Here is a 23,312-nt window from a genome sequence, read left to right as displayed (position 1 = left end):
CAATGACTCACCTAACTGAAGTACCAGTGATCAAACCATAACATGATAAGGAGTGGGACTGAAACTGACCATTGTAATTCTGACTACATGTCTATCTCTTTACCACATGTCCTGTCCTTCTGGTTCCTTACATTTGAGGCACTGTCATCAACAACATATGACCCAGCAGCAGGCTTGGCACCACCCTTGACCTTTGTCAGCCAACATCAACTCAGTCTTAGCTGCTGGCCTTGCTTTAATCCTCTATCCAAGTTCCTCCAAAACTCAAGTCTTGCCTTGTGAGAGTGAACTCAGGGATTGCTGTCTGATTCCCAAAGCCCCATCTGCAAATCTCGGTCTCTGCTTCTTGCTGTCAGGTTCCTGATACTAACCAACCTTAGCCTACTGTCCTCTTGCTCTCTACCTACCACTGGATAGGATTCCTGTTCCTGCTCCCCTCTATCCAGAGCCTGGGCCTAGTGCTAACTGTCTTGCCTGGGTCTTCAGCTGTCAACTCTAGCTGGGACTTTTCTACTCTAGCCAATAGGCCACCCACTGGTGGGTCTCCACTCCTGGAGGCAATCACTTGAAAGGGCTCTTAAGAAGTCAAACCTGTAAGACCGCCTTAAATAAGAGATAAAAAGGGGCTGCCTACATTAACCTTCACCATGGCTGTCACAGATACTAAGAAGGGGCTGCTAGGTAAAGGTGGTAAGACATTACCCTCTGCAAATAAAGAAGCTATACATGTGCAAAGTTAGAACTAAACTGTGGGTCCCAGAAAGGAGTGGAAGTGATGAGTACAGCAACTACTAAAGGCCTGCAAATTCACATGTGCAACAAACATTGTCTATACACTAAGGAAACCAAAGGTGTCTTCATAATGAAAAAAAAAATAATACTGACTCACCATGCTGATACATAGTGGATAATGGATATTGAAAGAAATGGGCAAAAAGCTAAGTCGGGCAAAACAGAAGCTTGGAATTTACAGACTGGATTGCTAATAGGTTTTTCAATTGTATTTTTATCAGTTTTGTTCTCCCATGGCATTTATCAAGTTCCAGTGGTCTCTGCTATGTTAATGGAACCAAAAGAGGGTATCACCTTACATTGCCCCTTAAGTCACAGGATAAAAAAAGATCATTTGTGTCTCCATGAGGCAAGGTGGTGTGGCTAAGAAACACGAAGGGAAGGAGCCTCATGGGAAAGGTGAAATTGGGAGGAAAACAGTTAGGGCCTCAGGGTGTCCTTCAAGAGAATCTCCTTGGAGGTTCTACTTTCTGTCTTATTATTTTAAAAAAGCAGCTTTCCCTTCACATCCGCCTAATCTCTGGGTCCTCAGTCTTCCTACTCTGGCAAATCCTGCCAGCAACCAATTGAGTCTAAGAGCGAATCAGTGGTGGGGTGTGGCAGGAGGCAGTGTAAATAGATGGGGAGATGTGATCTGGATCAGACACAGGCTCAGTCATGAGTCTGTTGTACTATTTCTAACGTGGTCTTGGGTGATAACTTCTCTTTCTCTATACTCTAACATACAGAAGAATATACAACCTTTTTCTTAAAGTTATTGTAAGGATTAAAAGAGGTAAGGGATAGAGGGGCACCTGGGTGGCTCAGTTGGTTAAGCATCTGACTTTGGCTCAGGTCATGATCTCATTGTTCACGAGTTTGAGCCCCGCATCAGGCTCTGTGTTGACAGCGCAGAGCCTAGAGCCTGTTTCAGACTCTGTGTCTCCCTCTCTCTCTGCCCTTACCCCTCTCTCATTCTCTGACTTTCTGTCTCTCAAAAATAAATAAAACATTTTTAAAAATTAAAAAAAAAAAGAGGTAAGGGATAGAAAGTGCCTTTGAATGTATCTAGCACATAGCACGAACAAAAATCACTGATTGCAATTATTTCCCATATGCAAACATTTTCTAGGCAAGTTGTGCTATTCTGTGCAAAAATCAACTTCACTGAATTGGCACCCTATTGGTAAGGAAGGAAATTTCTGGAAAATGATAGTATACTCTCTTCTGTCATGTTCTTCCATTTGAAACCAGCTCCTCCCAATGATCTCATATTGCCATCAATGTAATTTGAGAAAATGAAACTTGCTAGCAGCCCATATTCCAAAATGATGCCCCATAATTCCCCTCAGAGGAAGATATAATTCAACATTTTTAGGGTCCTACTGTGTGTTTGGTACAGCCTTAGGCCACTGTGAGGAATAATGATAAGATAGTCACTCCCTCAAAAGAGGAATTCAGTCTAGAGAAAGAAAGAGACAAATGCCAGCTGATTGTGACATCTCATAAAATGGTTGCAGATTATAACAGCTGTACTGAGAAAATTCAACAAGAACCTGAGGGAGAAGGAGATTGGTTCTGTCCTTTGGGAACAGAGGAGATTAAAACAGAAAGGTTCCTTTTCCTTCGGAACTTGCAATGAGTAAGTGAAATGGAAACAGAAAAAATAAGCTTAAGTAAAAATATGTGCCACATAGCAATGGATAGTCTAAGGGATAGTAGCAGAAGAAAGTGATTAACTTCAACCAGAGTTACATAAAACTCCCAGTTATTTCAGTGGACTTCCGCCTGCATGAAGGAAAGAACACTGGTCTCATGGCTTAGGGCCTATGAATAATGTAGTTAAAGTAAGAAGGAGAGGTGTGTTATTCATACCCCCAAAAACAGAGTTCATGGATATGCATCTCATTTATCAAAGAGAATTGGATTGGCCTTAATGCTACTGGCAAAAAAAAAAAAAAAAAAAAAAAATAGATGACACATTTATTCTACTTAAAATACAGGTGGGATTATTTTATATGAAATAAAAAGCAAACTAAAAGTACCAAAAAATATAGTACATCAGAATAAGTGATGGACCTACATCATAAAGAGCCTAAACTGAAAATACTCCACATTACCTTGGGACAACTGGTTTACAAGGAACAAATCTATTCACTTTTTAAAGGACAGATGCACTACATACACAATATGAGATTCTGTTCCTGTGACATTTTACAGACTTTTAAATCACCTGGTCTGGAAGTCAAAAGTTTTTTTCTAATATTTTGAGTGTTTCCCTTCTCTATAATAAACAGCATATCTGCCTGTCCCTTGCCATATACCTTACTTTCAAACTCTGTGAGACCTGGCAGGTCTGAGAAGCCTGCACTGGGTCCTGTACTGATGAGAAGCTTCAAACTGACAATCACAAACCTGGATGAGATGAATGAGGTGCTGTGGACTCTTCCAGATCCTGCAGCTTTTGCTGTTTTTACACTTGCCTGGGACCCTCCTCTGCTTTATTATAATCTGCTTTCAATGTTTAAGCACTGTTCCAGGTCTTTTCTCTTTCTGATTGATTGCTTCTTTTGTCAGTTCTAATTAATGATGCATGAGGGTGTTTAAAACTGTTTCCATAACGCTTTCTCAGTCTTCATCACCCAGAAAGTAAAATGCAACCACTTTATGGAATATGACCTTAATTAACCCAAGTGATCTCATATCAATCACAATTTTCTTCAGACTGTCCACGTGAGGACATTTCCAGTAATTTACTGCTTTTGGAAACCTACACACTCCCTTAGACTCTATTCTAGTTGGTCTTTACAAACCCCCACGCACCTGCATCTCTGAAAATATATAACATGTCTGGTGGCAGGAACTTCGAAAGTAGAGTCAAGTGTATGAGACACAAGTCCAAGACAATAGGAACCAATACCTCAGCTCAGAAGAGCAGGTGGCAGAATGGTTTTATCTCCAATACCCTCTAATACCTGAAACAAGTCTAAAGATAAAAGCCAGAGAACATGTCACCAATTCCATTGGGCCCATCCACCATGAAATCTGCAATTCCTGAGCTTAGCTGTACACTTGTTTTGCAACAACTGTGATTTATCAAAAAAGAAGCCAAACAGCCGAAACACCTAAGCCTCTAATATGTAGGCAATCACTTCTCATCAGGAATGAATCTTCTGGGAAATAACTACATGTCTCCCAGAGGCATAGGCAATGATTCAGCAAACTAAAGAAGCCAGAAAAGCAATATTAAGAAAGCAAAAAATCATTAGAAACTCAGGGAGAAATATAATTTTGCATGGTACTTACCTAAGCAATTTAAAGGCCCCAAAAGATAATTACCATAAAGTACTGTTAGAACAAAGAAACAAACACACCCAGTCTTGAAAAAGTATGGTCCTGAAGATTACTTTAAAACAACAGCAATGACAACCACCACCACCACCAACACAAACAAACAAACAAATAAAACACATCAGGGTTATTTTGTCAATTGCCCTAATTGGATATGACCATCCAAATTTTAATTTTCACGGAATCAAAATTGGCATCCACCTTGGGGGTAGGGGTTCATTGTTCAAAATACACTAGGAACCATATAGGTTTGACAGATAACATCTTTTCATTTTTCTTATGTTCTTGAATATTTCTTTTAAAAATGACTTGTTATTTCCTCTGGCATTTAACTTAGACTGACTGGAGTTTTTAGGGCTTTCTGAAGGGTAGTGTTCAGATTTTAATCCACTGAGTTACCTATTTGTATTATTTTATACCTGTATGTAATTTATACTCTCACTAATATTTTGAAGTGTCTAAGTAGTTAAGGGGGTGATGAGAGAAAATGTTTTAGTTCTCCTGATTTTGAAAGTATTACAACTCCTCAAAAAACATACCTCAGAGTCCTTGTTGCCCATAATCCTAATAATTTATTTTATTTTCATATTTTCCATGTAAAGATGCCAACAAGACAATACAAAACGTATAGTAAGTTTGAGTGTAGATGAACAAAATTATTGCTAAGCCTTATTAAAATAGAACGATGGCATAATACTTTGAAAAAATGGTATATGGCTTTATAATTATAATACAATAGAGGTTTTTGAGTGACAACAGATTTTAGAATTATTCTGGTCAAATATTCCCATTTTACAAAGACTTATGCTCAGAAAAGTTGTGACTTTTAATTAATGACTGGTCAGAAGCAAGGACATGATCTGAGCATGGGTCATAGAAATGCCAATGTTTGCCCATTTTTAACTATGTACAAATCTACCCTGAATGGTCCCTCCCTAGCATCACATCCTATCACAGTCTGCTAACATTTTATTAAAATGAACATCCTGGTTTCTAACCCATTCCCTCATGGGACAAGCATTCTTTTCCTGATACCAAATCTGAAGGAAGAAACCTAAACAACAATCAACGAATGCTACTTCTTTATACTGACAAGTAATTAAAATTAAAATAACACGTGTTCATAATCCTTCACACTTATTAAGATAGTCACCATAAAAATAGCTGGATCAAAATGATAATTTCAGTGCATAGACTGATGGTTAATGGATAGGAATGTCCAAACATCTGTTATGGAGAATTTCACATGCTGATGTTGTAGACACATCAGCAAAGTGGAGACAATAAAGAAACACAAACAAAGACAATAAAAAAACAAAAAAATCTGTTGGCCTAGACGGGTCCAATAACCCATTTGTTTAGTGAACTCTGTGTACATAAGACATACTTGGGTAAACCGCTTAGTCTAGGTGTATGTCTGAACTCCAACATCACATCAAAAGTCACAGCAAAATTGTCCTCAGGAAAAGGCTATCAGTGACTTGAGAACAAGTTAATAACAGGGCAAATATAACTATTATTTAAGTGGCTCCATATCAGCACAAGTATTTGAAATGACTCCCCTGCAAGCTCAAATTGGGCAAGGTCAAGAATCATGCAATCAAATATCAATTCACACATTTCAATCCTGACAGAGTAAAGAGATTGAAGTGAAAATAACCTCTTCTCACAGTATTCCCCCTCTGTCCTCACCAAGCCAGTCCCAGCTGCCTAGCTCCAGATGGAAGAGAAAGGGGAGGTTCTTTAGAACATTGCTCAGATGTGAAAGAAGCACTTGGTGGTTTGGGTGCCCAAGAGAACCAAAGAAAGAACAGTGGAAGTACAAGTTTAGGGATATGCAATTGGATTGTGCTTCCTTCGAGAAAGAAACTAGAAGAAGCAAGAGATTTATGACATTATTTAACAAGGAGGGACAAAATGGGAAGATTTGGTCAAGGGCTGGCAGAAATCAGTGGCTTTCCATGACTGAAAGGCCAGGTTTCTAGATTCTAAATTAGTCTGTTGATAAACAACAACAAAAACACCACAAGGGTTGATATGCATGCACATATCCCAACGGTCAAAGGATAGGACTCATTTTAATGAAGCCCTTATTTCTTGCAAGAAAGTCTCCATAATATTCTGATTCTCTATAGGTAATCTAGTCTAAGGTTCTTTGTAACAGTATCCCAGAGTGTAAAAGTATGCATGCTGAGATCTCTTCCTTAAAAATGCTACTGCCCTACTGACATTAACCATCTAAGTAAGCATTTCCACCTGCTTAAAGAGTTTTCAGAAAAGACTTCTATCTGTCACCATTTTTATCTTGTTCTTCCCTCTTTTCCTACAATACTCTCAACGTGTCTGACCAATCAAGAAAAAATTTAGCTTTTTAAAAAAGGTGACAGTTACATCTGTTACTTCCTTATTGGCTTTATAATCCATCTACAAGATAAACTCAGTAGCTCTCTACCTTGGATGCACAATACAATCACCAGGGGAGGTTTTTAAACACACCAAGACCTGGGCCTCACCCCCAGAGATTCTGCCTTAATTGGTTGGAGTGGTGTCCAGATATTGGCATTTTTTGTCTTCCCAGATACCCACCATGTGATTCAAATGTGTAACCAAAGCTGAAAACTTCTGTCCTACATTTTTCCCTGAGGTTCAATAGCTAAGAAATTTCTCTCTTCTTTTGGACTTGTTCCATAGATTTTCTTGAATCTTATATTAATCCCTATGAGGATTCATCTCTTTGATCTACTTTTCCAGATCTTATTACAATATTTTTTTGTCAAGAAGAACACTGTCTACATTTTATCCTAGCCACTGACAAAAATAGTGGCTAGGTCAAGGCCCAAGACAGAACCCTGTGGCATGACTTTATAAAATTCCCTGTCATCTTTAGATAGGATTATTCAACTATGTGCCATTTTTTGTCTTCCTTAAATTTCTCCATCTTTCTCTTAAGAGTATCAAGAGTGATCTTAACAAACAGACTGAAATCTCCTGATCTACTGGGTTAGCAACCTGTCAAAGGAGAAGTTAAGGAAATTCTGACAGGACAGAACTAATCCAGTTCACTCTCAGCTGTAATAGTTTTATAATTTTGCTTTAAAAAAAAAACCCAAATACCCAAGAACTTTCCAGATTTGAAACAGTTGACTGGAAAATACTTGCAAAGAAACAAATTTTTATGAACCTAAATTTAATGAACCTAATAGACTCAACTCTTCCTCCCCTAAAAAGATTTTGTATTTGTTTGAAAGAGAGAAGTTCTCCATGTATATAATACTCCATGGGGAGTCATGGTTTCATTCCATCAAAAAGACATTTTACTTCTTTGCTGGGGAACTAAAGATTCCTTTTTCTTTGCCAAGAAATGCACTCCACTATAACTTTAAAATGATCCAGAAACACAGAGATTAGCAGTGCTTGACATGGAGAATTTATCCCCACATTGCATTAAACTTTGCACCTCCCATGTGGGGACTCTAGGTACTGACATTAAGGAAGAAAACAGCTAAAAGTCTACTGAGAGATGATAATGCTACAGGTTGAGTGTGCTAATTGGTGCTTTTGTCATCATTCATTAGAAAAACTTACATGATGGAACTACTCAAGAGGTGAGCACAATATGAATTACTTACTCAGGAAAGAAAAATTCTATATATGAAGTTACTGAGAGTTTTTTCCCTTCAGCTTTTACATCTTTAACTATAAACATTTTTGTTCATCTCTTGCTTTGATATGTGGTGTTTCAAATAAATGGTTTTTCCTTAAGTAATTTTTCTGGAAACCAGATAATAATGGACAAATAAATAACCTGTTAATTCTTCCAAAATTTCTGCCATTTCTGTCAGATTCATAAAGTTCTGTTTTACGAAGACAGGGAGATACGCAGTCTTCTCTAAAACACCTTAAACATTATCTAACTAAAAGTGGTCCCATGTGTACAACACCCTCACATGATGTGGAACTACTATTTGCCAATGTCTTTGTTTCTCTCCTTTAGCATATGAAGATGGAACACTTTTGCTTGATTTCTTATCTTCAAAAACTTATTATGCTTGACTCTACTTGCTATTCCCCAATGGCAATTGCCTCATGGCAAAAATTCAAAGTTGAAACACAGATGTCACTTATAATTTGGATGCAATATGTAGAACTAATTTTATGCCCACAATACTTAAAAATACAAAATCTCCACCCTAAAACATTAAAAAAAAATGTAATGCTTATAAGAATATTTTCTTCACCTGCTACAGTTCTTTCTCTATCTAGAAATCAATGAGCCACACCCTACATCTGTTGGGCTCTCCAAAGCAAATGGTACAGAGCTCTATGTTATTTTCTTACCATGTTTACATGGTACACTAGATTATCATGAGAAGTTCTTAATTTCCTACTGTGATCCATACCAGAATTTTACTAGTGAGTTACAAAATTCCAGGAAGCATTTGAAGGAGTGTATCCCTTGAGTATAATAAGGGTATAATTGAGTATAATAACTTGGAATTTCTGGAGTCTAGGTGGACCATGAAAATTCCCATACACCTGCACAAAATTGCAGGGCAATGTTTATGGTCTCCAAGTTACTTGGGATAACATAAATCCACATTTACCTATTCAGTGTCCAGCGAAACATATTCCCAGTTAGTCATCAAGTATTGTGTCTACAGGGTAGAAAACTGTTGAGTGCAGAAGAAGGAAAAAACATTGCTCTAAGAGAATTTGGGGATATAATTAAACTCAAATGAGCAAAGGAGTGGGATCAGAGGGAGAAAAAGAAACCAGGTTGCTTCTGTCCCCTTAGCTAAACATTTCAGGATTCTTCTGTTAGAAAGCAGGAATATCTCTTCTCAGATGAACTCTGGAAATTTGGAATTCAGTAGTGAAACTTGACAAAATGCTCTACAGCAATGGAAAGGTATTTCATTTGGAAGAGTCCAGATGTGTAAGTTTAAGCTATTTTTGTGACTATGTTAAAATTCAAATGCTAAATAGAGCTGAAAGTGACCCTAGAGACCATTTCATCTGAGTCCTTGTTCTACAGAGGCATTAAGTCACAATTCAGGCCTGACAGTGGCAGAAATGGAAGTTGATTCTAGCCAAGAGCTCTTTTGCCCCTCCATCACGCTGAGGGGCAGGTCATTCATGCTTTGAGCACTTCTATAATTATGTAAGAATATATGGGTCCATTTATGTATAAGGTAAAGCTAACAGAGGCAGACTGAATTTGTTCAGGTAAGGTCTTTGATCAAGAAGGCATCAAAATTGTCTTCTAATTATGGAAGGGCTACTTTCTGGTGGAGGCAGTCGATTGTTTCTCTTCAGTTGAATTCTTTTGGCTCAAGATAAGAGAGGTCTTTCTAATGATGAAAAGCCAAAGAAGGAGACATTTGTTGAGCCTTCACACTCTGTGCCAAAACCACCCTAACCACTTCACATATGTTGCCTTAATCTCCACAACACTGGTGAAATGGGCTGTATTATTCCATTGTAAAGATCTGAGAATCCTCATCCACTGTTGATAGGAATATAAAATGGTGCATTTGCTTTGGAAAAGTCTGAGCATTCCTCAAAAAGTTCAACATAGACTTATGTTATATAGCTGGTAGTTGTTATCACATGACCTAGCCATCCTACTCCTACCCAAAATAATCGAAAACTTGTCCACACAAAACTTGTTCACAGCAGTATTATTTTCAAGAGGTGGAAAGAACCCCAAATATCCACCAACTGATGAGTGGATAAACAAATGTAGTACGGACCTCAAATGAGATATTATTCAGCCATTTAAAGAATGAAATACTGATACATACTGTAACATGGGATGACACCTGAAAGCATTATGCTAAGTAAAAGAAGCCAGTCACAGAGGTCACAGAATGTATGATCCTACTTACGTGAAGCATCCAAAACAGAAAAATCTTCAGTCAGAAATTAGATCAGTGGTTGCCTAGGGGAACCATCATTAGATATGTAAAAAAAGTATGGCTCCATTCCTTATAAAAGATTTCAAAAGTAACTGCCAAACAAGTGTGTGTTACATTTAAATATCAATTAGCAATGAACTTATGTTTAGTCATATAACTTGGCATTATTAATCTTCATGAGAATTTTCCACCTAAATATTTATAAGAAACATTTAAAACACTCTCAATTTTTGCATAACTTGAATAAAAATAGTTCAATTATTTTATATTATTTTTTAAACCAGAAGGATTTCCCAGCAGATCATGTAAAATATCTACATATATTTTTGTTTCCTCATAGCAGAGAACATGTAAAGGAACAGAAAACCAGTCTGGAAACAAAAAACAAACAGTAACTTTATTTCTTGGTATTTTTATAGGCTATTAGTCCATAAATTGGGGGAAACTAAAAAATATAGTGTTGCAAATCAATGAGATAAACTAACTGAATTCACATATTACACAATGTTGAGACTAGACAAAATTAAAACAATTGTAGATAAATGAGGAATATGCAAAAAATTTCTGTATATCTGTAATCCAACACCATATGTACTTAAAATGGATATTTCTCATAAGGTTGTAGAGAAACAGTGAATTAAGCAAAACGGATTTTGTATATCCTATTTCTGAAAGAAAAAGGAATAGCAACAATTTAGCTGTACTCATTTAAGTATGGGTATCTATTCCACAAATGTGCATTCAAGTAAAACAGCAAAACCTTATTAAACCTCTCTCTCGTCCTTTTCCAGTGGTCCCCTAATGAATTTCTTGCTTCCTATGATTATCAGTTCACCCACAAGGATATTCTAGCCCAGTTTTAAATCCCAGCCCTGTCACTTGTTAGCTCGGTGAACTTTGGCAGATTTATTTTCCTTTCAAAATGGAGCTGATGATAAAGCCAATGTTAAGGGGAGAATAAATAAATATCATGGCTCAACTAAAGCACTCCAAGAGACTATACCAGTGAATGCTGGTTATATCATTTGTTGTTATATGCCATACAATCATTAACGAATAATGCTAAAATGAAATTCTAAGACAGTGTTATCTTGATCAATACTGTTTTTTAATGTTTCCTTGTGGCAATCATCCTATATACTCACACTGAACATGAGACAATCATAGTATTTCTTTTACAATTGTGTACTTTTGGTATTTAAAACTGGCTATATTTAAAAACTGGCTATAAACACATTATCAGTGAGTCACATCCTTTCATTTACCATATTGAAAGAAAGTCTGTGCCAATGTCACCAATTCTCTCACCTCATCAATGGTGACATGTATATGGAACAGGAACATCCTAGGCATTGAGCTTTACAAGCTAGATTGAATAGTCACAGATAAATTCTATGATAACCTATTTATTCGTATGGAATTTCTTTCCCCAAGCTCTTCACTTTAGACTCAGTGACACAGAAAAGCCAATGGGGACCAGAATCAGAGTTGAATACTATTTTCCATGTGTAGATAAGGATATATTTATAATAATCCCCCACATTAATATGCAAAGTACTTTGGGTTTTCTTGAATTTACAAGTCAAAAAAAAAAAATCACAGAAAGGGTGGGCTAGTAAGCATTTGAGCATCGAAAAATGTACGATATCACAGCGGAAATGTGCATTTTATAGCTCAGTGTTGTTTAATTGAATAGGAATTAGTCAGTTTGGGTAACTGTAAGCCTCAGCTGTTCATTTATACAATTGCACAGTAGGAGAGCTATGTTTGGTAAGTTAAGTAATCATGACAATAAATAAACCACAATGATTTCTTGCAAGTCAATATTTTCTTCTACCATGCAGTATTTCACATTTTCCAATAGTATCAATGAAGTATCATGATTATGCAATTTCACAGCCATTAAAAAAAATCCAGCAATTCAATGTTTCCTAATATAAGGCTAGCCAACACTGAATTTGTTGATTTAATAAGGACAAATACACGTTTTAGGAAATTCGAAAGTCAGACCGCTGGAAGGCATCAACCATGTGGCCAGCTAGTGGCAAGCACCTGACAAAAGCTGATGCCTACTGGGTGTCAGTACCCTAACCCCTGTTCTCCACTGAAGTCCTAACCTGAAGTGAGAGCAGTGAAGAGCCGTGTGGACCAATGATTGAAAGTGGAAGATAATGTGACAGCACAGTGATGGAATCCAATATATATATATATATATATATATATATATATATATATATATATATATATATATATATATATAAAGCAAAACACAAACACCTAGTCTCTATCCCCAAAAGAAACATAGCCAAGAGTTTTTGTGTATAGTTTTTTAAAAAAAAAAAAGGACTATACACACACAGACTTAAGTGTTGTGTATAAGTGTGTGTCTTTATGTATATTTGTGTTCTTTCTTTTTGAGGGAGAGAAAGAGAGACAAAGCACAAGTGGGGGAGGGACAGAGAGAGAGGGAGATACAGAATCCTAAGCAGGCTCCAGGCTCTGAGCTGTCAGCACAGAGCTCCATGCGGGGCTCAAACTTGTGAACCATGAGATCATGACCTGAGCCGAAGTCAAACCTTTAACTGACTGAGCCACCCAGGTGCCTCTTGTGTTATTACTTTTAAATAAAAGGTTATCATTCTACATGAGCCACTTGGCACCTTGCTTTTATCCTCTTACTATTATATGCTAGAAATTTTCCCCTGCAGATATATTAATAATTTTCAATGGCTGCCTGGTACTCAGTTGCATAGATGTAAATTTAATACCTTATAGGTAGACAGAGCTGAAATGCCTAGCCTCGTACATTATGTTAGGGATTTCTTTCCATAAGGATGTTCACTGGATAAGTTCCTGACAGTTTAATTATTTGATCAAAAGCTATATACACTTTATTGAAAAAATTGCCTACTGCCTCCCAAGGGTATTAGAATAACTGAAAACTCCCATCGATAGTATAAGAAACTACCAATTTCCTTATACTTTGTTTCAGATACATCAAAATAGATTTTTTTCTTACGGCCTGACAACAGGTTACATTTCTGAAATACTGCACAAGAAAAACATATCTGAATAAGCCAGCTGAGATGGAAATTTGGCTTTCATTGAACGGTGCCATCCCTGGGTAATGGAGCTTGCCCGCACCGCTGTTAAAGGCTCTCGAGAGAAGAGTTACAAAAAGTAGCCAAAAGCAGATTAATAATAATATTAATATTTGATAAGAAGTCATTATCAGTGAAAGTCTTTGTACTCTCAGGATTTATTTCAGAGAAATTTAATAGAAAAAGTTTTAGAGAAGGAGTTTTTATCAGATCAAGTGGCTTCCAATTCAGCATTTCGAGTCATGCTTATGATAGATGTCAAACTTAGAAAGAGGTCTTTAGAGGTTCAAGGCAGAAACTACTTGAACTATCTTCAAGCCGACACACATAGGTAAACACCACTGCAGTCTTCTATAATTATTGAAGCATGCTAAAATCTCAGTATAGCACTTTGGTATTAATGGTCTTTATGCTATTATTTGAAACCAACTCAAGACAAAGGAAAATATCCATTGGTTATTTATACCACCACATTCATTTTTCCAATAACAACCCAACCTCCAATCCCAACCTAAAACAAATATATGATTTCATAAATAAATAGAAACAATCATAAAAAATATTGTAGTGCTAAGTAACTTACCATAGTCATCAGGAGAATTTAAGAGAACCCTAGTGTGTTGGGATACAGATTTCCATGGGTAGATACGTTCAGTAAATGCTTCACTTAATGAAGCTAAAGAAGGGGTGTCTTTCTCTTAAAGATTTCATAAGTTCTGAGAGCCTGCAAGAGTGAGATATACTTGGACCATTCTGCAAACTTATTAGGTCAATGAATTTTCTCCCCTTAAAATACTCATGCACTGTTACTTTCAAGAGAGATTGAGTCATACAGCTGCAAACTTCTTGAGGATGAGACTGTATCTTACACTTGCTCTACTGCTCACACATCCCTTGGCACATGGTAGAAACTCAGAAATAAATTGGTGAATGAATAATTCATCATTATAAAGAAAACTGAGGTTTTAAATTTACTCCACATCTGTAAAATCATAATATTCATTTCTGGTGAGAGCATTCTCTCTTCCACATTGTGTACACAAAGCTTCTAGAAAGCAACTTGAAAATGTTGATAATGGGAGCAACAACCACTTACCAGGCCTGCAACATACCTTCCATAGTGAGAGTGTCCCACCATCTCCTGCTGTAATGTAGGTATTATTTAATATTATTATTTAATGTTTAAGTAATAGGGTACACAACTGACAATATCTTCTGCACAACTGAGGAATATTTAATGATACCAATGAATGCTCACAATATAGCAAATAAAAAGCAGAATACAAAACTGAACATAAAACATGAGTCCCATTTTGCAATACTCACAAACATGTCTATACACACCCACAGACAACCACACTCTTACCTAATGGAAAAAAATTCTGGAAGGAAATGCCTAAAAGGGTGATTTTGTGTGTGTGTGTGTGTGTGTGTGTGTGTGTGTGTGTGTGTGTGTGTGTGTTTAAGTGATGGGATTGATACTGCTTTTCTCTTTATATGTCTATTTTTTACATTATTACAAATAATTACATTAAAAGCCTACATTTACACATTTTATAAAGAAAAACTAGGATACAAATCTACTTTCCAATGCTTCAGAATTTCCAGATGCCTCAGTATTCTTTGTCTATATGTTAATTCCATATTCAAACACAAAAATATAACTTCAGGGTTTTGTATTTATTAAAATGGCTCAAAAAATATTGAAGCAGTAATGCTCTCATCTCAAATGTGACTCTATGTTCAGAATAGCAAAAAGGGTATGAGCATGAAGGTCCTTTCAAGAAAGGGCACCACTCTCTCCCTGTTTTCACATGGGAACACCAGGTAATGGATGTCACTGAATAAATGCCTTTCATGGCTTCTTAACCTCAAGCACACATGCTGGTGGTGAGGAGACTGGGGTGTAAACACCCAAGGAAAAACGTGGACATCTTCCTGGAGTGCCTGTTTAATCTAGGAAGGAGTGGGTGGTGATGCCGCAGCATATTATCTTTCTATCAAAACAACTGCTGACTTAGGATAGAATGCCAAGCTTATACAAACCTCTAACATAAAAGAATGATTTCCAAAACTTCCCAAGGAATTTAAAGCTTGCTACAGTTTGGGACACATATGAACTCACTGCCCTTTACAGTTTTTCAAAAAGTCCAGGTAGCACAGGAAAGGGAAAAGAATATACACCAGAAAGGATGGAGAGAAACTAACTTCTGTATGGAGACTGTTCTCTCCATCCCCCATTCACAGACTGCATTCTAATGCCAGCGAGGAGGGCCAAAATGTCTCCAGATTGCTGATGTCACTCTGAAGAGAGGACAGCCAGCGACAGTGGGCTAAAGATGGCTTTGCTTCACCCCATAAGCAGGAGGGTGACAGAAGCAGCAGGGTCATCAAACGAAAACCTCAGGGATGTGCAACAGAAGAGTGAGACTGGATGATTTCAGGATCCGTGAGTTCACACTTTGGTCTCCAACAATTATGACCTTGCAAAGAACTTAGACCTGAATTTTTCTTTTGATTAAAACAGAATATGACTTCACGGGGATGTAAAGTACAACATAGGGAATATAGTCAATAATACTGTAATAACTAAGTGGTAACAGTTGGTAACTATGCTTAATCATGGTGAGCATATGGTAATGCACCTAATTGTCCAATCACTATATTGTACACTTGAAATTGATATAAGCCGTAAAAAAACAAACAGTTGAATGAATAAAGAAATAAGACCTAAGGAGAAACTCTTTTCTTAGGAAACGGGGATTTTCCAGCATAAATCTAAAATCTAATTTTTATGTATGCAATTATACTGTTTTTAAAATATTCCATGCTTATTTTGAAAGAAAGACATACATGTCTCTGTGTGTAAATACTTCTTTAGCACATATACTACTATGTGATTAGTAGTTACTTGAACATAGGAGTTTGTGGGAGACACTTATTTTCTTTATATTTTTCTACATTTAATTTTTTTCTATAAGGTTTTTATATCTAAAACATGCGAAAGAGAACTTGGCTATTTAATTTATCTACCTATCTATCTACCTATCTACACACACACACACACACACACACACACACACACTATTTAAAAAGTCTTTTGTAGGGGCGCCTGGGTGGCTCAGTCGGTTAAGCGGCCGACTTCGGCTCAGGTCATGATCTCACGGTCCGTGAGTTCGAGCCCCGCGTCGGGCTCTGTGCTGACAGCTCAGAGCCTGGAGCCTGTTTCGGATTCTGTGTCTCCCTCTCTCTCTGACCCTCCCCCGTTCTTGCTCTGTCTCTCTTTGTCTCAAAAATAAATAAACGTTAAAAAAAATTAAAAAAAAATAAATAAATAAATAAATAAAATAAAATAAGTCTTTTGTTAAATAACCCCAAACCATTATTGCCTTACTTACAGAAATGTGCCATTCAGAAGCTACCACACAAATCTAATTAGAAATTAAAATAAAAGATTCATAAAACTTGTTGGCAGCAATGATTCATTTGGAAGGACTCATTTGGAAGTGCTGAACGAAAATGAAACTTTGGACACAAATTTTAACCTCTTCCTCATAAAAGCAAATGGACCCCACTGATAACCGTATCTACTGACCATACTCCTTATCAGAAAAACACACATGGATTAAACCATGACAAGACAAGCTTTCCCATCTCTCCATTTCATATAAATCTAAGTTGAAAACAATTGCACTGCACCTATGGTTACCACTTTTAGATAAGAGTTGTGTTTCCTGTTTACTGGTGTTAGTTAGCTGTGTCCATAAAGTGTGGCTTCAGTTTGTCACATCAGCTATACAGACATAGTTTAATCCTATTTCAGAATTCACAACAGAACTCATCTTACCCATTTTAAGAGAGAAAGTGTACACATTTTCTGAGTCTAAATGTATCTGGAAACTGTTTTCAAAAAGGAGGCCATACAGTTTAATTTTGAAATAGTGTATCATCTCCGTAAGCCCTGTTTATAACGCTTAGAATGATCTTTTTCTCCTCAAAAATGAGAAAAATATTAGCAAATGATTGTCACTCCCAATTACACATGGATGTGTCTTTAAAGTCAGAGAGCCGGTCTCAAAGACTCTGGCCACCTCCCAGCAACGCATCTGTCCATCTTGCTGCCACATTTACTCTGGTCTCATGACATGAAATTGCTTTTTTAAAAAACTCTGGTTCTGTAGGAGCCAAGAAGCACTGAAGACACACACAGCATGCCAACAGATATTCTAGCTCAAACCAAAAGCAGCAGCTTTGAAAGTAAGCATTTATAATCCCAAACACAGGGACTGTGCAGAGGAAAAAAAAACAGGATGATGTTTTAAAGTCTAAAGGAAAACAAAGGTCTTAGGGACACAAAGCGCAGGTGAATTCAGAGCAACAAGTCCATGCACACTCATGAAGCACAGCAGAAAATGTAAAGTGTTACAGGGCTACCACACCTACAAGAACAGGAAGATAGTGAATGCTGGTGCCAGAATGCTCACTTGACTTTAAACTCTCGTGAGAAAAATGATCAAAATGACTGAGAAAAGAGATAAGCAAAAAAGATGGTAGAATCATTCTGAAAACCATTTAGAGAACTCTAAGTGCACACCCCCGTTCTTTCCATAGTACAAGATTAAGAAAGAGGTTGAAAATGGACAAGTCGAAGGGACATTTTCATGCAATCTATAGTTATCCCACAAAAAGGACATCCCAGAATAATATGAAGGCAAGTTGTAAAGTTTAAAATTCATACTTGATAATTATGTAGGAAATCAACTATCATTACCCACTAAGATTTCCTTTTATTGAGAAAAGAAATAGCAGTCTGCATTTGGGGAAAGAGATTGGGGATGAATAATGAATTCATTCTTCCCCCAAGAAAGTAGTTTCTCTCCTGTGCAATAACATATGCAGGAAATTTTCCAAACAGTCCATCTGTAGAAGAGCCAACACAACACTTTTAGCAAATGAACCTGGGTAGGTCATTAGCCTGAGCCAATGGGGTTCTTTTCATAGTCCTATTAAAAGTTCAAATTCAAAAGTTTACAAAATTGCCATTTTTCCTATTTTCTGATTCTATTCATAAGAGTCACACATTTTCAGCAATGCAAAAAAATCTAGAGCTATATTAGTAGATTATATTGTAGAGGATTTTATACAATGGTAAAAATGAAAATCGAATGAATGAAGAGTGACTAATAGGACTTCATGAAATCACCATTATAGCTCCACGTTTCTAATCTAACATTTAAAATAATTGATCATGGAATAAAATGTAATTTTGTCAAGTATATATGGATCATTTAGCAAATTCTGAAAAGAAAAACTGTACAAGAAGGATACAAGTTTCTGCTAAGTTAACACAACTTGACAGTAATTGTTAGTTATGGTAAGCATAAGGAAGGTAAGAGGAGAACATTATGTTTTAGAGCTAATCACTGTCATCGACAGAATCACTCTTACCAAAAGAAGCAAAACTTGATAAATATATTTCATTAGCACATATCATGGAAAATCGAATAGCAACATGTTAGTGGTTAAGAGCACAAGCCTTAGGGTCAAAAGACCTGGATTACAACTGATCTGAAACTTAATTTTTGCGTTTATAAAATAAGGATTATAAAACTTACCTTACAGTGTTGTTATGAAGTCTTATTTAGGTAGCACGTGAAAAGTACAGAATTCTATTCTTGGCACATGAAAATAGTTTGTTTTTATTGTTATCAATATTGTCAATTTTTAAAGAAAATACAGCTCCTAAACCAGTATCTTACCTATATTAATCAAGGATCTCTAAATATATGCAGCTAAGACTACTTCCAAGATTTATGTTATTTTATTCATCAATTTTTAACAAGTTGAACTAAAATTGTGATTGGTTATACTAGGAATTGGTTAAAATTCAAGGAATAACAGATCAGGGCAACCAAATGATTTTTCCGCTTAAAAAACAAAAGTTTTTATAGAAAAAATATGCTGACTGCTTCATTTCTAGGTTTTGATGGTTTTAGAAAACAGGATCAAATTACACAATTATGTATCAGCTAAATATTTTTCAAAGTCATCAAGTAAAATATTTCCTTACTATAAGGCAACAATACATTATTTAGTACATTTGGAGGTTAGTCATAAATACAAAAAAAAAATGGTAGGCACAACCCCCGTGAATTAAAACTATTGTTTAGGAAATGTGGCTACTTTTGAGCACTGACACACCAGGATTAAGTAGATGTGTAGACACAGAGGACTAAGGATTACTCCTGAGCTCCAACATAAGCACCTGAGTCATTACTGAAGAAGGAGAATTTTAGAGTAGAGCATATTTGGGTGACTATCACGCATTCAATTTGGTTATGTTCAGTTTGAAATGGCCTTGAGAGCTGAAAACCTATTAGGTTTATAAGTAGAAAGCATCAGGATTTTGAAGGTATTTAAAAGCCATGGGACCAGAAGAGTTTTTGTAGAACATCTGTTTAAAAGAAAGATAATGAAATTTGAAATAATTAACACCTAATGGATAGATTACAAAGTAATCCAATTAGTGGCCTTGAGATTTGGGAACATTCAATTCCAATCAGAAGAGGTAAAAGAAACAGTGATGTGAAAGCTAAAACAAAACAGATTGTTATTCAGTTTCAACAAAATTCAAATTAATGTATTTGAACACCTATCAATTCATTCAATAATTCAGCAAATATGTGACAAGTACTTACTAGAAATTGGAAATATAATGGTAAGACAGAGTTCATATAAGATGATGCACAGAAATAAAGCAGGGGAAAAGTGACCACAGGGAGTTCTCTGGTCAGCCAGCTTGGTTACCCAGTGCTTTGGGCAGATCTGTCCCTGAACTACAGATAATGATATTGGCCAAGATACTTAATGGTATTGGCCAAGAAAGTCATTCAACTATTTTCCAAACTCTGTGCAAACTCAGATAATAATAGCCTCTCCAGGTAAATTTTCATCTTGTAAGAAAACAGCTGACAAAACTTTTGGATCCATTCATAGGTTTCACTATAAATTACCATGTTGGTTTATACATCAGCATCTTATAGATTTGGTTTGTTAGGAGCAGTTTCTCTGAATTAAACTGTGAATCAACGCACTGGCAATTGATGCTTGTGGACTCTAAAACTAGCACCAGGTTTTAGAAGCTAATAACCACACTAAGATACTGTTGTTTTGTGAAGTAACCATTCTCTTTGCTTATTCATCTCTATGACACTTTCTTTTAAAGTTTGCTCAAAGCGACCTTCAAAGGCTGAACTACAGAGATTATTTGCCAAAGAGTAGCAAGGAACACTTTATTGCTAAATACTGATCTACCTGCCTATGTCCAATCCCAAATTGTCACAATGAGAATTCTTGGAAATTCTACAAAAGACTGGCACAAGGCCACATAAACAATATGTTTTTAAAGTGATTTTTGTCATATCTTGCCAGCATAACTAATATCAAGGCCCTAGTGAAAGCCATGTCTTACATTCTGCTGCCTGGCTAGTGAGTGAAATTCCATAGTTTCTGCTGGCTATCAACACAAACCTCATGTGTGAAGGTTCCATTAAACCTGAGAGCAAAATCCATCACACTATACTTTGGTTTGCATCCCAGCACAGACACCAAAACCTACTATCTTTGTCTCCAATGAAAGGTAAAGACCTGGAGTTTCCCCAGAACTTGGGTTTATAGTACACACTCACTGAATATTGCCCTAAAAAAAAAAAAGAAAGAAAAAGAAAAACAAAACAAAACAAAAAACAACACTAAAACATGTAGCAGAAACAATAGTGGGCACTGCTATGAAATTCCTGGCACTGCTCTCCTTTTCTGTTCTTTAATTCTCTTATTTCCTCCCACTCCCCATATTGCTCCCTTCATTCTGAAAAGTAATGCCTTCTGTCACCTCCTGTTCTTTCATTCCCAACTCCCACCCACAAGCCTTTCTCCTGTGTTGCTCTTTCTGGTTCAAATGCTGAAGCTCTACCTTCCCAGTGATAATCATAGGATGTTGAAACTCAAAGCATCTGTACCATCATCTATTCCAAGCCCCTCCTTCATAACAGAGGACAGCGGTGTCCAGAGAGATTAAGTAAATTGCCTGCAATCACCGAACCTGGTTACTGGCAGAACCCAGGTCTTCCAATTCCCAATTCCAATTCTCATTTATTAAAGTAAAATAAAAATAAAAATAAAAATACAATTTTACCCAAGATAAGATATTGTGGTCACAAGAAAAAAAAAACAACACAAAACACATGGCACAAGAGATTATGTAACAGAACCATGCCCACTGAGAAAAATTAACGAATGAATCACAGGATTATCCTAAAGTCTGATTATGAAGGGAGGACAGGTGATAGCCATGTCTTTCTGGAGCTTAATATGGATGTGTCAACACTAGTCTCTATTAGGTAAGTCTTTTGTTTAATCCTTGTAACAATTTATAGTATTTTTCTCTATACTTTGTCCGTGAATAAACTGAAACTTGGCAAAGTTGTATATTTTATTAGTCCTGAGAAATGTTAAAATCCCAGCTCTGCCACTGGCTAATAAGGTCTCTTTGACTCCAGAACCCAGTCTTACTTTCAATCACCCTAAAATGCCATTTCTCTTGGGAAAAGAATATGCAAAATCATGATTCATAGTAAGCAAAATTACTTCTGCTTGTAATATCTCTATCACAAAACATTAATTCTGAAAATGAAAATACCTAAAAAAAATTTCTAAAATATTTTTACATGCAATATCCCATAGAATTTTCAAATATGTAGCTATGGCATCCCACATTTTTAAATAATGTTTTTCCCCATTTTCTGCCCATTTTCTCCCTTCTTCATGCTCATGTTCTTTCAAAGATAATTTTCAGTATGGTGAGAAACAGAATGAAACACAACTTTGATTTAATGGGCTCCACTCAGCTCTTCTTTTATGCTTTTAAAAAGTAATGCATTTTTTCTTCTTTTTGTATTTTATATCAAAATGTCATAGCAATTTGAAAACAACAGAATAAATTTTGTTATGCCTCTGATTTCAGTGATATCATAGTTTTTCAAATTCTGTTGGTTTCTCCCTTTAGTTCCCATAAACCATTTTGGATGGATACCCTGTAATCATGGACCCAGGTCATATATACATACATATATGTATTTCATATATATATATGAAAGTATTTATGGATGAAATGATATGATGTTTGGGGTTTGTTTTAAAGTACTCCTTGATCAGAGCACCTGGGTGGCTCAGTCCATTAAGTGTCCAACTCTTGGTTTCAGCTCAGGTCATGGTCTTGTGGTTTTGTGAGTTTGAGCCCCACATCAGGCTCCATGCTGGCCATGTGCAGCCTGCATAGGATTCTCCATGTCCCTCTCTCTCTACCCCTTCCCCACTCGCATGGTCTGTATCTCTCTCTAGATAGATAAAATAAACTTTAAAAAAAAGTACTCTTTGATCAATAAATGTGATGGGAGAAACAAATCAACTAAGAAAGGCAATGAATTGATAACTGGTAAGCTCGGTAAAGGGTAAAAAGGCAGTTCACTGCAACACAGGCCTACCTCAAGAAACAAGAGAAACCTCAATTTAACTTTACACTTAAAGGAACTAGAAGAACAAACAAAACTCAGAATAAGTAGAAGGTTGGAAATGATAAGGATCAGAGTGGAAATGAAATAGAGACTAAAAAGACAATAGAAAAGATGAAACCAAGAGCAGTTCTTTGTAAACATAAACAAAATTAACAAACCTTTAGCCAGACTCATCTAGAAAAAAAGAGCCCAAATAAAATCAGAAATGAAAGAGAATAAGAAACCACAGAAACACAAATCATAGGAAACTATGAACTGTGCACCAACAAACTGATCAACCTGGAAACAATAAAGTCCAAAAAACTTATAATCTTCCAGACTGAATCATGAAGAAATAAAAAATCTAAATAGGTTGATTACTACTAAGGGAAATAGAATCAGTAATCAAAAACCTCCCAATCAACAAAAGTCCAAAATCTATTTCACTGGTGAATTGTACCAACATACAAAGATTTAATATTTACCCCTCTCAAACTCTTCTAAAAAATGTAAGAGAAGAAAACACTCTCAAACTCATTTTACAAGGCCAGCATTGCCCTGATACTGAAGACAGGAACACCACACACACACACACACACACGCACACGCACACGCACACG

General features: G+C 36.4%; 1 protein-coding gene across 4 annotated transcripts in view; it reads right to left on the bottom strand.

Moving 5' to 3' along the window:
* ANK3 (ankyrin 3) overlaps positions 1 to 23,312 on the bottom strand; it is a 687,918-nt gene that overhangs the window by 410,448 nt on the left and 254,158 nt on the right. The gene's annotated exons all lie outside the window — the stretch shown is intronic.

Source organism: Panthera onca, chromosome D2 (genome assembly GCF_046562875.1).
Source record: "Panthera onca isolate mPanOnc1 chromosome D2, mPanOnc1 haplotype 2, whole genome shotgun sequence".
In the NCBI taxonomy this organism is placed as follows: domain Eukaryota; kingdom Metazoa; phylum Chordata; class Mammalia; order Carnivora; family Felidae; genus Panthera; species Panthera onca.
Note: the sequence above shows the minus strand (reverse complement) of the source record. Positions and strands in the feature narration are given on the sequence as shown.